The 15,251-nt window shown below is 45.3% G+C and overlaps 1 protein-coding gene and 1 long non-coding RNA gene across 5 annotated transcripts in view; both read right to left on the bottom strand.

Moving 5' to 3' along the window:
• ATP6V1A (ATPase H+ transporting V1 subunit A) overlaps positions 1–10,642 on the bottom strand; it is a 29,887-nt gene extending 19,245 nt beyond the window's left edge. The window contains exon 1 of one of the 4 annotated variants that reach the window (XM_080987139.1): positions 10,483–10,642. The gene's annotated coding sequence lies outside the window, so the exon portion shown is untranslated. Of the gene's footprint in view, positions 1–10,477 lie in introns of all 4 variants that reach the window. The other 3 variants (XM_080987142.1, XM_080987140.1, XM_080987144.1) reach the window with 3 other exon arrangements.
• Positions 10,643–12,414: 1,772 nt separating this feature from the next.
• On the bottom strand, positions 12,415–15,250 carry LOC308466484. The gene is made up of 2 exons (XR_013980842.1): positions 14,982–15,250; positions 12,415–12,728 (listed from the first exon to the last, which is right to left on the bottom strand). It is a non-coding gene; the product is annotated as an uncharacterized lncRNA (long non-coding RNA).
• Between the last annotated feature and the right edge of the window lies 1 nt (position 15,251).

Raw genomic sequence — 15,251 nt, 5'->3', positions numbered from 1 at the left:
TTTTTTTAAAAAAACAGCAGAGTGGCCCAATGGTCACAGAAAATCATAAAAATGCAGAAAAAAACACACAAGCTTCCAGATTCTTGCAAACCCCTCCCCAACACCAAGTCCTTGAATTCCAAACACCCCAACCCAAAATCCAAAACCCCCCAAAAAAGTTTTAAAAGCTTAACTTACCAAATGGCTGCAAAAGAAGTTTTGGAAAAGCTTCAAAAATCACCAAAGTCTTTAAAAACCTCCAAAAAGGCTACTATGTACACTGCGTTCTATGAGTTGCTCCTCGAAGTCAAGTCGCAACTGTATTAACGGTGTTAAGAAAAAGGAAACAAACTTGCAAGACGTTTTCGTCTTGCGAAGCAAGCCCATAGGGAAATTCGTCTTGCGAAGCAGCTCAAAAAACGGAAAACCCTTTCGTCTAGCGAGTTTTCCGTCTTGCGAGGCATTCGTCTTGCGGGGCACCACTGTACTATAGTGGTACCTTGGTTCTCAAACTTAATCCTTTCCGGAAGTCCGTTCCAAAATCAAAGCGTTCCAAAACCAAGAGGCGCTTTCCCATAGAAAGTAATGCAAAGCGGGTTAATCCGTTCCAGACAATTAACAACAACCCCTCAAACAGCCATTTAACATGAATTTTACTATCTAATGAGACCACTGATCCATAAAATGAAAGCAATAAACGATGTGCTGCAGTCACAATCAATCAAGCAGTAGCTGAAGTGAGTTCCACACAGTCACAAAAAAAGAGCTGCAAAAACAAAAATGCAAAATAAATAGCCAAAGGAGACAGACCGCAGTGAAACAGAAGTGTGGCACTCAAATTGGAAGCATGGCACTCAAAATGGCGCACGTTCAGCTTCCGAAAAAAGTTCGCAAACCGGAACATTTATTCCAGGTTTGCAGTGTTGGGGTTCCAAGTAGTTTGAGTACCAAGGCATTTGAGAACCAAGGTACCACTGTACTTTGCTAATAATCCTAATCCAAAAATATCAACACTGCCTAAAGCTAAGGAACATTATGACAACTGAATGACCCAATCTGCAAGCCTGATTCTTCCAAGTCTTTAGGGGAGGATAGCTCTAATTCTCCACAGCCAGTCCAGGCACTGCCAAAAAATAGTTAAATCCAAGCCATCATATACACATTTTGAACCACATTCTTCCTTTATTGTCTTCAAGTACAAATTTGGTGGTGTGAACTAATGTGATACAATTGCCTATTATGCATTTTGCCCTCTCCTTTATAATTAAAAAGCTAGTTCAAACTCCCACATAGAAAAAGATATAATTTTCAGTCGACAGACTTCTCCTTCAGCATTCAGTATCTTAGACTACTGTATTTGAATAATTGGGGCTATATGCATTGACAGAGGACCAAAACTCCTGCGACACAACACTAGAGACAATTGTTTCAGAAGAGACCAAACCTAATCTTTCTGATTTGGTTCAAACTTCACCCCAACCCAGACACCCTAGTTAGATCAGAAAGAATGATGAACAGTGAATGACTAACAGTGAAACATACATGAATTATTCTCTTAAGTCTATTGCTTGGCTTGAGTTGTTCCATTCTACCATACAAAAAACCGCTTTGCAACTAAAGGAGAATCAATTTTCCCAAGGCAAATTAAACATTAAGTTGATGGAAAATATTGACGTTACTTCCTCCACTTCTCAATTTTTTCTCTATTGAACTTTATTAAGACAACAGGAACTAGCACTCAAGCAGCTATTTGCATATACAGGAACAATCAATTACACCATAGGAAGCCAATGCTGTTTAAATGGGGGAGGGGGGATATATGAACATATTATGTACTGCATATTACTGTGTAGCCTTTTTAAAATGAATTTTGGATCACCTGCATAAAGAGAAATTGAACCAAAAAAGGCAGAATATGTTTTATAATTACGTAAGGCTCTGTTCAGAGATTAATATAAAGTAAGATTACATCTATCAATTTAAGAGCCCCCATTTTCAATTTCCAAATGCACAATAAGCAAACCAGGGTTTAGAGAAGCTTCTCATCTTTCATTTTCTGTTCTCTCAGCTTAAGTTCATTCAGACACCACACCAAAATATAGTGAGTGCAAATGATGGCTTGCAAGCCCACCTCCAATCATACTTCTATTTTGGATTAACAGGTAATTGCAGACTATAGTCAATTCAGACTTCCTATCACAGCTAAACATTATTAGCTGTAGTTTGGCACGGCACCAGGGCTGGATTTAGGTTTGATGAGGCCCTAAGCTACTGAAGGTAATGGGGCTCTTTATATGTCCAGCTGTCTTTTGGCAACAACAAATTGTCACTGTTTTTTGTGTTGAATGTATGCTATATGGTAATTTATGGACCAATACGTATCTAAAGCCATTTGCACATTTGCACCCCATCCATTTGCAACCCATCCATGCAGAATGTAGGCACCCTATATATAGAAAGGAGCAAACCAGTGATATTTTAGGGAGCAGACGGGCCCATTACTTACATCATAGGAGCCAACACAACATAAAACACTGTTGCTGTAAGTAGGTTTTATTTTATTAGTTTTTTATTTTATATTTTGGAAATGTACAACCAGGTTTTTTTTCCTTTAAATTTTTTGGGGGTCCCCAAGAGAGTAGGGCCCTAAGCTACAGCTTGTTTAGCTTATACGTACCATATTTTTTGCTCTATAAGGCTCACTTTTTCCCTCCTAAAAAGTAAGGGGAAACGTGTGTGCGTCTTATGGAGCGAATGCAGGCTGCGCAGCTATCCCAGAAGCCAGAACAGCAGAAGGGATTGCTGCTTTCACTGCGCAGCGATCCCTCTTGCTGTTCTGGCTTCTGAGATTCAGTATATTTTTTTTCTTGTTTTCCTCCTCCAAAAACTAGGTGTGTCTTGTGGTCTGGTGCGTCTTATAGAGCGAAAAATACGGTAAATCCGGCACTGCATGGTATCTGAACTGAACCTGAACAAAAGCCAGAAGACAGAAAAAGAGGGAGAAATTCTAAGTTCCAACTGTCTCCCCCCCCCCAAAAAAACCCCCCAAATAAGATGCTGGACTTTGGTTTGATCCAACAAGACACTTCAAATGATCTTATGCCATATTATTAAAATTAAAATAAACAGCATATAAAAATACCCAGCTAGTGTATTAATGGAAGGTGCAATTTTAAAAGAAGTACCACCCCTGCTTTATTGGCCTATTACTTTTATATGTTTATATGTGTAGAGAGTGGGGTGAAAAGGATCCAGTTTTGTGTCATGTAGTTTAAAGAAGCTGTTCAAGATTTATGCAAATAGAGATTGCAAGGAGAATTAAAAGCAATGCTCTCTAGTGGAACCAGCATTTCTAAGAAAGAGGTTTCTGAAGAAGGGTTCCATATTACATAATTGGAAACCACTTAAACCCATAATCTAACAAGACGACCGAGAGAGGCTTACTGCCAAATTTACACAACACTTTTAGTGTTTTCTAGGATAGAAACACCATTTAATAATAATAATAATAAATTTTATTTATATCCTGCCCTTCCCAGCCGAAGCCGGGCTCAGGGCGGCTAACAACAATAAAACAGTACAAAAGTACAGCACAAACAGCACTCTAAACTCATTCATTATAAAATTAATTAATTCAAGCCACTGGCAACCATTGGGCCAGAGCTCCGCGAAGATTGCCGAGGGAGGGAGTCAGGCTGTGCCCTGGCCAAAGGCCTGGTGGAACAGCTCTGTCTTGCAGGCCCTGCGGAAAGATGTCAAGTCCCGCAGGGCCCTGGTCTCTTGTGACAGAGTGTTCCACCAGATCGGAGCCACGGCCGAAAAAGCCCTGGCTCTAGTTGAGGCCAGCCTAACTTCTCTGTGGCCTGGGACCTTCAAGATGTTTTTATTTGAAGACCGTAAGTTTCTCTGTGGGGCATACCAGGAGAGGCGGTCCCGTAGGTACGAGGGTCCTAGGCCGTATAGGGCTTTAAAGGTTAAAACCAGCACCTTAAACCTGATCCTGTACTCCACCGGGAGCCAGTGCAGCTGGTATAGCACCGGGTGAATGTGATCTCGCAGCGAAGACCCTGTAAGGAGTCTCGCCGCAGCATTCTGCACCTGCTGGAGTTTCTGGGTCAGTCTCAAGGGCAGCCCCACGTAGAGCGAGTCTGGAGGTGACTGTCGCGTGGATCACAGTGGCTAGGTCAGGGCGAGAGAGGTAAGGAGCCAATTGCTTAGCTTGGCGGAGATGGAAAAATGCCGCCTTTGTTGTAGCTGCCATCTGCGCCTCCATGGAAAGGGAGGTGTCGAAGATTACACCCAAACTCTTAACGGACGGTGCTGGCATTAATTGCGCCCCCGCAAGAGATGGGAGTTGCCCCCCCAATCCCATATCGTCCCGTCCCAGCCACAGGACCTCTATCTTCGAAGGATTTAGCTTCAACCGGCTCCCACGTAACCATCCAGCCACAGCTTCCAAACATCTGGTCAGTGTGTCTGGGGCCGAGTCAGGATGGCCATCCATCAACAGATAGAGTTGGGTGTCATCAGCATACTGATGGCAACCCAGCCCAAAACTCCGGACAAGCTGGGTGAGGGGGCGCATAAAGATGTTTAAAAGCATCGGGGAGAGTATCGCACCCTGAGGTACTCCTCACACCAAGGAGTGGCGCGATGACAGTTCCCCCCCAAGCGCCACCCTCTGTCCCCGACCAGAGAGAAACAAGCGCAGCCATTGAAGGACTGTGCACTGGATCCCCACGTCGGCAAGGCGGTGGTCCAGAAGTTCGTGATCAACCATGTCGAAAGCTGCTGACAGATCTAGAAGAAACAGCAGCCCCGACCCACCTCGATCCAGCTGTCTACGAAGATCATCTGTTAGGGCAACCAGAGCCGTCTCGGTCCCATGACCAGCGCGGAAGCCGGACTGGAATGGATCCAGAGCCGATGTTTCATCCAGAAACCCACCAAGCTGTTCAGCAACTGCTCTCTCAATCACCTTACCCAGGAACGGAAGATTCGAAACCGGGCGGTAATTGGATAGATCTAAAGGATCTAATGATGTTTTCTTTAAGAGCGGGCGCACCACTGCCTCCTTCAATTCCCCTGGAAATATCCCTGTGCCAAGGGACAAATTGATGATATCCCCCAGGGGGGCCCGCACCTCGTCTGGACACGCTTTAATCAGCCAAGACGGGCATGGGTCAAGAGGACAGGTGGTGGGCTTTCCAGCTTGGAGGAGTCTGTCCACATCGGCTGGGGATATCCGGTTGAAGTGGTCCAATACTGGACCCGGGGACAGTTGAGGGGCCTCCAGTTCCTTTATTGTATCCAAATTGGCAGGGAGGTCATGGCGGAGCAACAAGACCTTCTACGCAAGAAAGCTCACAAATGCCTCACAGCTGTGTGTCAAATTGTTATTTAAATTTGGCTGTCCCTCAAGGGACGTTAAAGACCTGATTATACTAAATAATTGCGCCGGGCGAGAGCTAGCGGATGCAATGGAGGCCAAGAAGTAAGACTTCTTAGCAGCCTTCACCGCCATCTCGTAGGTTTTCATAAAAGCCGTATAAGATGTTCTTGAGGCTCCGTCACGGGCACCCCGCCATACTCGCTCTAGCCGTCTGAGGTCCCGCTTCATTTTCCGGAGCTCCTCGGTAAACCAGGGAGCCCGGTTTCTGCGGGGTCGTAGAGGGCGCTTAGGTGCGATCTCATCGATGGCTGCCAGGAGCTGGATATTTAAGGATATATAGGGTGAAATTCTTACAATACTAACTACCTCTGTGTTTGGCGGACAATATTTCTAAAAGGATCTGAATATTCTCCAGAGGCATCAAAGGTATTTAGTAAGATTTAGAAAAACGCATGTTCTTCTAGGTACTTGCAAATGTGCGTAAGAACTATGATATTCATTTAGCTGTTAAGTCCCATTCTTCTCAAAGGGGTTTATTGCTAGGCAAGTGTATAGGAATCTAAAGCCATTTCTTAAATATCTAGTGAAGCTGTGCAAAACAAAGCATTATTGACAAAATATTATATATACAATACGATGAATGATTAAAAGTATCCCATGTATCAATTAACTGTTCTACTTAGCCATGATTATCTGTCATAGAATGGTGGGCCTCACCTGCTCCCATATTAAAAGAATGGTTGGCAAAATTATAGACTAGTTTAAGCATCTCAGCCAGCTGAATACATTTTTCTGAGAGAAGTTACCGTATTTTTCGCACCATAGGACGCACCGGACAATAGGACGCACTTTGTTTTAGAGGGGGGAGAACAAGAAAAAAAATTCTCCCCCTCTCTGCCCAGTGCCCCTTCAGCGAAGCGGCAGGAGGCGCTGCGCAGAGAGGGGGAGAACTTTCCCCCTCTTGTTTTCCCGCTCTAAAACAAGGTGCCGTTTAAGGTGCGTTCAGGTGGCTACCTTGGAAGCCTGGAGAGCGAGAGGGGTCGGTGTGCACTGACCCCTCTTGCTCTCCAGGCTTCAGGTTCCTTTCGACCTGCTCTTTGGGGCTGGCGGGGGGAAGCCCACCACCAGCCCCAAAGAGCAGGTCAGGGAGCAGCGGAAAGGCGCAGCGGAGAGGCTCCTGCCATAGCCGCGCGTCACCTCTCCAGCCGGGAGAGGGTCACGGGGCTATGGCATCTTCGCTCCATAGGACGCACACACATTTCCCCTTCATTTTTGAAGGGGAAAAAGTGCGTCCTATAGAGCGAAAAATACGGTAGATTACAGCTAAAAGATGTTTGAGGTAGAAAAGCCCATCATTATAAAGGTGAGATATAATTAGGATATTAGCACATCATGAACTTTCCCGGTTTGTTTTTTATTGAGCAATTTCATATTGTTTACAAAATTAATATTATAATTATCAACAACATCAGAATAAAAGGAGGAAGAAGCAAACCCTTACAGCGGGTGAACTGGAAGAGGAACTTACAAAGAAATATGACTCAAGAAAGCAAGCCAAGCCCCAAGCTGCAAAGGGAGGCATAGCTATAAAAAAAAACCACAGATCACTAAATTAATCTAATTGGAAATGTGAACTCCTTCTTAACCACCAGACCTTGAGCAAAAGCAACTCAACCACCAGTCATGCCAAGGAAAATATTACTATGAGCAACTGTCATATTATCCAGCATTTGACTGCGGCTATTCCCAATACCTTGACAAAAATGATTTTACCTAGGAGCAGACACCTCCTCATTGTTCACAATGGGCCCCAAATCAGAAACATAAGAAAAAGCCAGCTTCTTGGCATGGTTTTAAAAAGAGATAATTAGAAAGCTTTCTTCCAGCCAAATTTCTCCCCAGCTTTTTGAATTAGAATAATAGAATCTTAGAGTTGGAAGGGACCCAGGGGTCATCTAGTCAAACCCCCTGCAATGCAGGAATCTCAGCTAAAGCATCCATGACAGATGGCCATCCAACCTCTGCTTCAAAACCTCCAAGTAGGTAAAATGTAAAGGACCCCTGTGAAGTTAATTCCAGCCAAAGGCGGCTATGGGGTGCCGTGCTCATCTCGCTTTTCAGAACAAGGGAGCTGACATTTGTCCACAGACAGCTTTCCGGGTCACGTGGCCAAATAAGTAGAGTCCACAACCTAAGCTTATTTATGGAGAAGCATCCCACTCAGTCACCTGGACCTCTCAACAGCTCGTAAACATCCATTAAAGCTTTTCTGAGCTAAGGTGGTTTCATTCCTACCTGAGCTGATAAGAGACCACTGTTCAAAACCTGGGCCTGTTTAAAAGTGCAGGGGAACAACTATGGTTATGTAAACACATAGGATTTGAAGTGCCTAGGGCTCCTTTTTTCAGAGCACTTTTGCACATACAGTGGTACCTTAATTCCTGAATGGCTTAGTTGTCGAACAAATTGGCTCCCGAACGCCGCAAACCCGGAAGTGTTCTGGTTTGTGAATGTTTTTCGGAAGCCAAACGTCCGACATGGCTTCCGATTGAGTGCAGAAAGCTCCTGCAGCCAATGAGAAGCCATGCCTTGGTTTTCGAAAGATTTCGGGAGCCGAACTGACTCCCAGAACAGATTAAGTTCGAGAACCAAGGTACTACTGTAACAATTTGCAATTGTACATATATTTGCACAATGTTGCCTTAAGCAGGCGTTTCTATATATGCTGTCTGTACATACAAGTTTGTACGTTCACAAAGTAGCGTGCATCAGTGTTCTCCCCTCCCCTCCCTTCAATTACTCTATCCATGCCCCCTAAGTGCTGGTGGAAAGAACATAGCAGTTCACTACACCCTATGCAGTTTCTTCCTTTCGTAAAATAGTGCATCTGCCTATATGTTAAAATATTAAACAGAAGTGCTTCAGGTGCCACCAGGATCAGGCGGGTGGTGAGCGACTACTGGAGAAAGGTCCTTTTTAGTGTGAGACACCCCAGCTGTAGAATACTTTCCCCTGAGAGACTCACCTTCATCTCTCAACATCAATGAGACCCTTTATTTCCCCAGGCTTTTAACCTAATCAGTTTTATCTCTGCCGATTATTTCTCTGCTCCACTTTAAAACCATGCAACACCGTTTTTTTTTATTTAAAAAATGTGTTTCCTGTAATTGTTATAAACCACCTGGGAACCTATGGAAGGTCAGGGTGCAAGTCCTTTACAATACACACCCAGAGACACAGATGCATTGGGGATTTACCTCTGCTCTTTCGCTTTTACAGTATTTTGTTTTCACGGCTGCACATGGGTAGCAGCTTGCTGCAGTTCTCATTTATGCACCTCTCCTTCTACAATGTCAACGGCCACCACACATGCATTCATTAACAAGCCTCATGCAACACACTGAAATGTCAACTGCATTGTTACGTGAAAGTGAAATTTTGCACAAGTGAACAAATACAGAAAGCGAGTCTTATTTACAGAACAAAAACAACAACACCCTAAAGCTCCTCAACCACAGATTTCTAACTAAAACAGCCAAGACATAACTGAGGCAAGGATTTCAGAGGAGGGAAATGCCCCACCTCTGTAGTGATATGAATTTTCATCCTGTTTTTTCTGTAAGCCACCTTGAGTCCCATCAGGGAGAAAGGTGGGGTACAAATAAATATGATGATGGGTTAGTGACTGGCTGTAGGGTGTTTGTTTTTGTTTGTATCCGTTTGATTACAAGACTTCCCCTGCTGTTTGGTGCCGTCTCGTCAGGAACAAGCACCCAAAACACCGCCATATAAGCCCCCCCTTTTTTTTGAACTGGCCTAGAGGAGAGGGCAAACCTAGACAGCATCTTAAAAAGCAGAGACATCACCTGCCAACAAAGGTCCGTATAGTTAAAGCTATGGTTTTCCGAGTAGTGATGTATGGAAGTGAGAGCTGGACCATAAAGAAGGCTGATCGCCGAAGAATGGATAGTTTTGAATTCTGGTGCTGGAGGAGACTCTTGAGAGTCCCATGGACTGCAAGAAGATCAAACCTCTCCATTCTGAAGGAAATCAGCCCTGAGTGCTCACTGGAAGGACAGATCCTGAAGCTGAGACTCCAAGACTTTGGCCACCTCAGGAGAAGAGAAGACTCCCTGGAAAAGACCCTGATGTTGGGAAAGATGGAGGGCGCAAGGAGAAGGGGACGACAGAGGACAAGATGGTGGGACAGTGTTCTCAAAGGTGCCAGCATGAGTTTGACCAAACTGTGGGAGGCAGTGGAAGACAGGAGGGCCTGGCGTGCTCTGGTCCAGGGGGTCACGAAGAGGCGGACACGACTAAACAACAAATGTTTTAAACGTACCTGCGATCTCTTGATGAAGGGCGGTATATCAATTTAATAAATATTAACAACCATCCGTTGTTACTCCCCTGAATTTGCATTTAAGTGTATGGAGGGGGGTCATTTAATTTCACTGCACACAGGTGGTGTAGTGATAATAAAGGTTTATTATTATTACTGTTCTCGAAGCTACCAGCATGAGGGAGGCAGTGGAAGACAGAAGTGCCTGGCGTGCTCTGGTCCAGGGGGTCACGAAGAGGCAGACACGACTAAACGAGTAAACAACAACAACAATAATATTTGCCAGGTCAAGTATTATCCCTCTCAGTGAAGTCCGTGATTGGATAGGAAACTGACCCCCCCCCCTTTTGCCCAGTTTGGACTGGCAGGGCTTTCATTGCAGAGTTAAACCTTGCAGTGGTGCAGCACATCTCAAGCAATGCATGAGCCCCATGTGAGAGCAGAAGTCAGATGATGAGACCCACAGTATGGACTCTCTCTGGCCCTCTGCCCGAGCACATAGGAAATAGCTAGGACACGACTCAACCACGACAGTGGTGGGGAGGGAGATGCCGAGCTTCTGCTCCTATAGGGGGGTGTGTGTGTGTGTGAGGCGCTATTTCGCCCTCTCTGAGGGGCCCCCGGAGAGAAAGGCGCCCTTCAGCGCAAGGGCGAGGGGGGAGCAGGGCTGCCGGGGCGGGAGCGAACCGTGACAGCTCCTGGGAAGCCGCTCGGGCTGCCCGCTCCTCAAGGGAGAGAAGGGTGGCGAGGCGGCGGCGACTCACCTCACCTCGGGCGAATGACTGGAGCAGCTCCGCGCGCAGTGACTCAGGCAGCGGCCGACCACCGAATGCCGACGCGCCCTTTCCCCGGCGGACTAATCCTGCGGGCGCCTCCGGAAGTGACGCGGAAGCACTTCCCGTCGAGCCTCTCGGGCTCGGGAGGACCTTCTCGCGGCGCCTGCGCGCTTGGGGTGGTAAAATGTCGTAAAGAAAAGAAGGGGCGGGGCCAATGGCTGACGTTGCGACGCAGCCTTGACGGCTTTGCCTCACAGACGGGGTATTAGCCCCGCTGAGGTACGAAAAGGGTAGAGGTGCGCATCGTCCGGCCCGAGAATGAGCTTCCGGGTTCGCGTCGCGCGCCGTTGAATAAAACTTCCCCGCAGAGGGAAAGCTGCCCGTCGTGGGAATCGGTGCGGGAAATCCAGGATTTCATCATAGCTGTTTGAACGCTAGAGTGCAACGCCCAAATAAAAGAAGCAGAGAGCAGGGCTTGGTATATATTTTTTTTTTTTTTTAAAAAGCTCATTTCATGTGAACATTTTTTTTAATAGGTTTTTAAACATTGGGAAATGGCCCTCCCAAAGTAAATGCAAAACCAAAGCAAACACTTTAATGCGCTTTTACACATATATACGGTGGTTTTTTTCCTGGGGGGACACATGGGTACGCATACCCCTAAATCTTTGTGAATCTTTGTACTTTTGTCCATTTAATGTATTTATTTTTCACGATTTGAACTATAAAATGGTGGGGGTTTTTTAGTCAAAATGAGAGTATTCCTAAACATTTTTTTAAGAAAAAAAAAGCACTGCATATGTATGTTGTTGTTTAGCCGTTTAGTCGTGTCCTCCCTGTTAAATTACACTTTGCATTCAATGCATATTTAATTAAACTAGCATATGCATACACAAGTTTAATTAAATATGCATTGAATGCAAAGTGTAATTTAACAGGGAGGAAAAAAACTTTAGCTGATGTTGACACTGCTGTTTGTCTGTGCTGGGGCAGTTTAGTAATTGTGAGTTTTCACTTGTCATATGTAAAATGATCAGCACAGAGTTCTCCCCCACTTTTATATTAATGTAACTTTTCTGCCTTGAAGGAGGAGCAAAGAAAGTCTCTAAAGAGTGTATATCAGCTTCTCGCAAGATTCTCTCCTTGATTTTAAAGCTCTTTGGAAGGCATTGCGTTCAGCGGTCATACTGGGGAAAGTCTTCTGGTAGTAATATACTGTAAAATCAAAAGTTGTTTTTCAAAAACATAAATGCAATAAATGATTCCATGTTGCAAATAGGGAAGGGGATGTGACAGCCCTGTGGTGTAATCCACTGTTCATAGTGCAACCTGGAGTCAAACGGAGGATGAGAGTGTTTCATAACAGCTCTGTAATATAACAGTGCAATTCTATCTTTTTTGCAGATTGGGGATTAGACACAGGCAGAAAATGGCAGGTGACGTCATGTAAAATCCTGAATTTTCATACTGATAGCTTTCATTTCTGCTTGAGAAAAAGCTATCAGGCTTTCACTCAGGTTCAGACACCTATTACTTACTGATTTATCATGTCTTCTGCCATTTACATGAGAAACGCGAGCATGGTCACATGCCAATTCTGCAACGTGCATGGTGGTAAGAGCACAAAAATAGAATCTGAGAGACAAATCTCATCACCTAGATAAGCCATTTTTTGATTCCTGTTGAGAAGCCATTCTTAAACTTCTCTTTGGCAGAACAGAGTGTTTCCTTTAAAAATAAATGGAAACTCTCCAATATTTGAAGGTGACTGCAGATATCATAATACCATTTATGCAAATATATGGTACAACCGCATTTAGAAGACTCAACAATTCTGGTCGCCTCACTTCAAAAAGGCTATTGTAGGGTTGGAAAAGTTAAGAAAAGGGCATAGAGCGATTCCCCTATGAAGAAAGGTTGCAGCATTTGGGACATTTTGGTTTAATGAAAATGCAAGGGGGCGACATGATAGATGTTTATAAAATTATGCATGGGGTGGAAAGAGAAGAGTTTTTCTCCCCTCTCTGCATCCACTGTTGCGAGGCAGCCAGGCTTCTGAATACCAGTTTATGGGAACCACGGGAGGGGAGAGCGCTCTTGTGCTCAAATCTTGCTTGCAGGTTTCCCGCAGGCATGTCATTGGCCACTGTGAGAAGAGGATGCTGCTCCAGGTGGGCCATTAGCCTGATCCAGCAGGCTGTTTTTATGTTCTCAAATTCTGCCTTCTTTTAGACATCCCCTAAAAACAGTTATTCAGACAGACGTTTTCATTGAGCATTTCTTTTCACCAACCAGTATTGATGTTTTTATTTATTTTATTGTAATTTGTTGTAATTTTATGAAAGTGTGGTCTATAAATATTTTAAGAAATAAATCAGGTGAATGTTTCATCAGTACAAGGGTTTCTCATTGCACAACATACCAGACGTGACCGACTCTGGGGTTGCGGCGCTCATCTCACTTTATTGGCCGAGGGAGCCGGCGTACAGCTTCCAGGTCATGTGGCCAGCATGACTAAGCCGCTTCTGGCGAACCAGAGCAGCGCATGGAAGCGCCATTTACCTTCCCGCCGGAGTGGTACCTATTTATCTACTTGAACTTTGACGTGCTTTCGAACTGCTAGGTGGGCAGGAGCTGGGACTGAACAACGGGAGCTCACCCCGTCATTGGGATTTGAACCCTACATTCTCCTAAATCTGTTTTGGACTTTCCCCCAACCCCCAGAGCAGATTTGGGGACAGCATGGGAGGAGAAGGATGAAATTTTGTTACACTAGAGTTAATCCTTGTGCTGGAGCCGTGGTTTCCGATTAGCTAAGTACTGCGGACCCCCTCTTTCAAAAGCCAAGCCATAGACTGCCTACTTCTGAAAATTTTCAGATCTCTATGGTAGTTTTTGTTATGGGATTGGTGCCATGGGCTCCCTGAGGCGTTCCTGGGCCCCATTCTGTCAGGGGCTCTGAAGCAGTAAGACCTCATAGCTATGGACCCGAAACAAGGTAAGGTTGGAGGTAGGGGAGAAGAGGCCCCTAAAACTCCTGTGGCGTCAGCTCAGAAGGAGGTCTGTGTCCATGACACAGGGTGGGAGAGGCACATGAAGCTGAAAGATTCAGCTGTTTGCATATTGCCACCTTCAAATAGGTAATGGCCACATGGAAGATGACGCAAGCTTGTTTTCTCCTGCTCTGGAGGGGAGGACCCAAACCAATGGTTTTAAGTTAGTGGAAAGCAGATTCCGACTAAACATCTGGAGGAATTTTCTGACGGTAAGAGCTGTTCCGACTCTTCTTCCTTGGAGGTTTTTAAGCAGGTTGGGCGACCACTTCTCATGGATGATCTGGGTGAGATTCCTGCATTGCAGTAGCGCCAGATTTAGGGCGATGTGAGTGGCTCCTCTGCACAGGACGCAGAGTCAAGGGGGCATAAAATTAAGAAGATTCATAATTGAGAAGACCTATTTGGTTTCATACAGGGCCCCATATTACGAAAGATTTACCAAAGGTGCCACTGTAGATCATAGCTGTCAACCGTCCCTTATTTGGCAGGAAACTCCCTTATCCCAGCGCCGTTTCCCGCTGCTGTCCCGGACTGATGATGTCCCTTAAATTTCCCGGGTTTCATGCTCGCCCGGCTCGGGACGCAGAAGGGCGGCACTTCAGTGGCCGCCGTGGCGCCGCAACCGCCTCATGCCGGGCTCACTGGCAGCGTGGGCAAGAGTCTCCCTTCCTCCCTCTCTCGGGCGGGGAAGGGCCGATGGATCTCCTCGCTCCAGGACAACGGCAGCCGCAACATGCTGCTTAGCATCCCCTCCAGCCAGTGCAGCATCTTAATGTAGTGATTTCCCCCTCTGCATCCCTTTCCTAACTCTATTTTTATAAATCATTTGTCCATCCATAGTTCATATTTTTACTACAAGTTTTCTGTCAATCCTACCAATCTTTACAATAGCTTTTCCAATAAATTATAAACTTTCCCCATTCTTGATTAAAGAGGTCCTCTTCCTGGTTTCTAATTCTGCCTGTAAGCTTTGCCATCTTGACGTCGTTCATCAGTTTTGTCTGTCACTCTTCTTTGGTGGGAGTTGTAGACCCTTAGGATCATCTAGTCCAACCTCCTGCAAAACACAGTCAGTGGCAGACAAAGCAGCAGGGCTCCATCAGTGCCGGATTTCTGTATAAGTTAAGCAAAATCCCTTATTTTGGCTGCTGATCCCTTATTTTCGAGGCTGCTGGTCCCTTGTTTTCAAATCTGTAAGTTGACAGCTATACTGTAGATAAATATAAGAAGTTATATTGAAATCGGAAAACCATCCAAGCGGCTAGGCTGATAACAAGCTTTACCTTTTTAATATTTTAATGTTTCAATATTTTAATGTTGTATTTTACTTTTGTTTTTAAATTGTATTCATTCCAACTTGCTTGTTAGCCGCCCTGAGCCCGGCCTTGCAAAACAACAACAACAACAACAATAATAATTATGATTATGATTATTACCCGTCTTTTGGCAAATCGCGGGGCGGAGAAAAAAACCCGGAAGTCGGTCTCTGAGTGACTTCTAAACGGGGGGCGGGACAAAAGAATCCGGAAGTCGGTCTCTGAGTGACTTTTAAACGGGAGGCGGGACGAAAGAACCCGGAAGTCGGTCTCTGAGTGACTTCTAAACGGGGGGCGGGACAAAAGAATCCGGAAGTCGGTCTCTGAGTGACTTCTAAACGGAGGGGCGGGACGAAAGAACCCGGAAGTCGGTCTCTGAGTGACTTCGAA

The sequence above is a fragment of the Podarcis pityusensis genome (genome assembly GCF_964106645.2).
Source record: "Podarcis pityusensis genome assembly, chromosome: 17".
NCBI classification, from domain to species: domain Eukaryota; kingdom Metazoa; phylum Chordata; class Lepidosauria; order Squamata; family Lacertidae; genus Podarcis; species Podarcis pityusensis.
The sequence above is the reverse complement of the archived record's forward strand: the minus strand, read 5'-3'. Positions and strand labels throughout refer to the sequence as shown.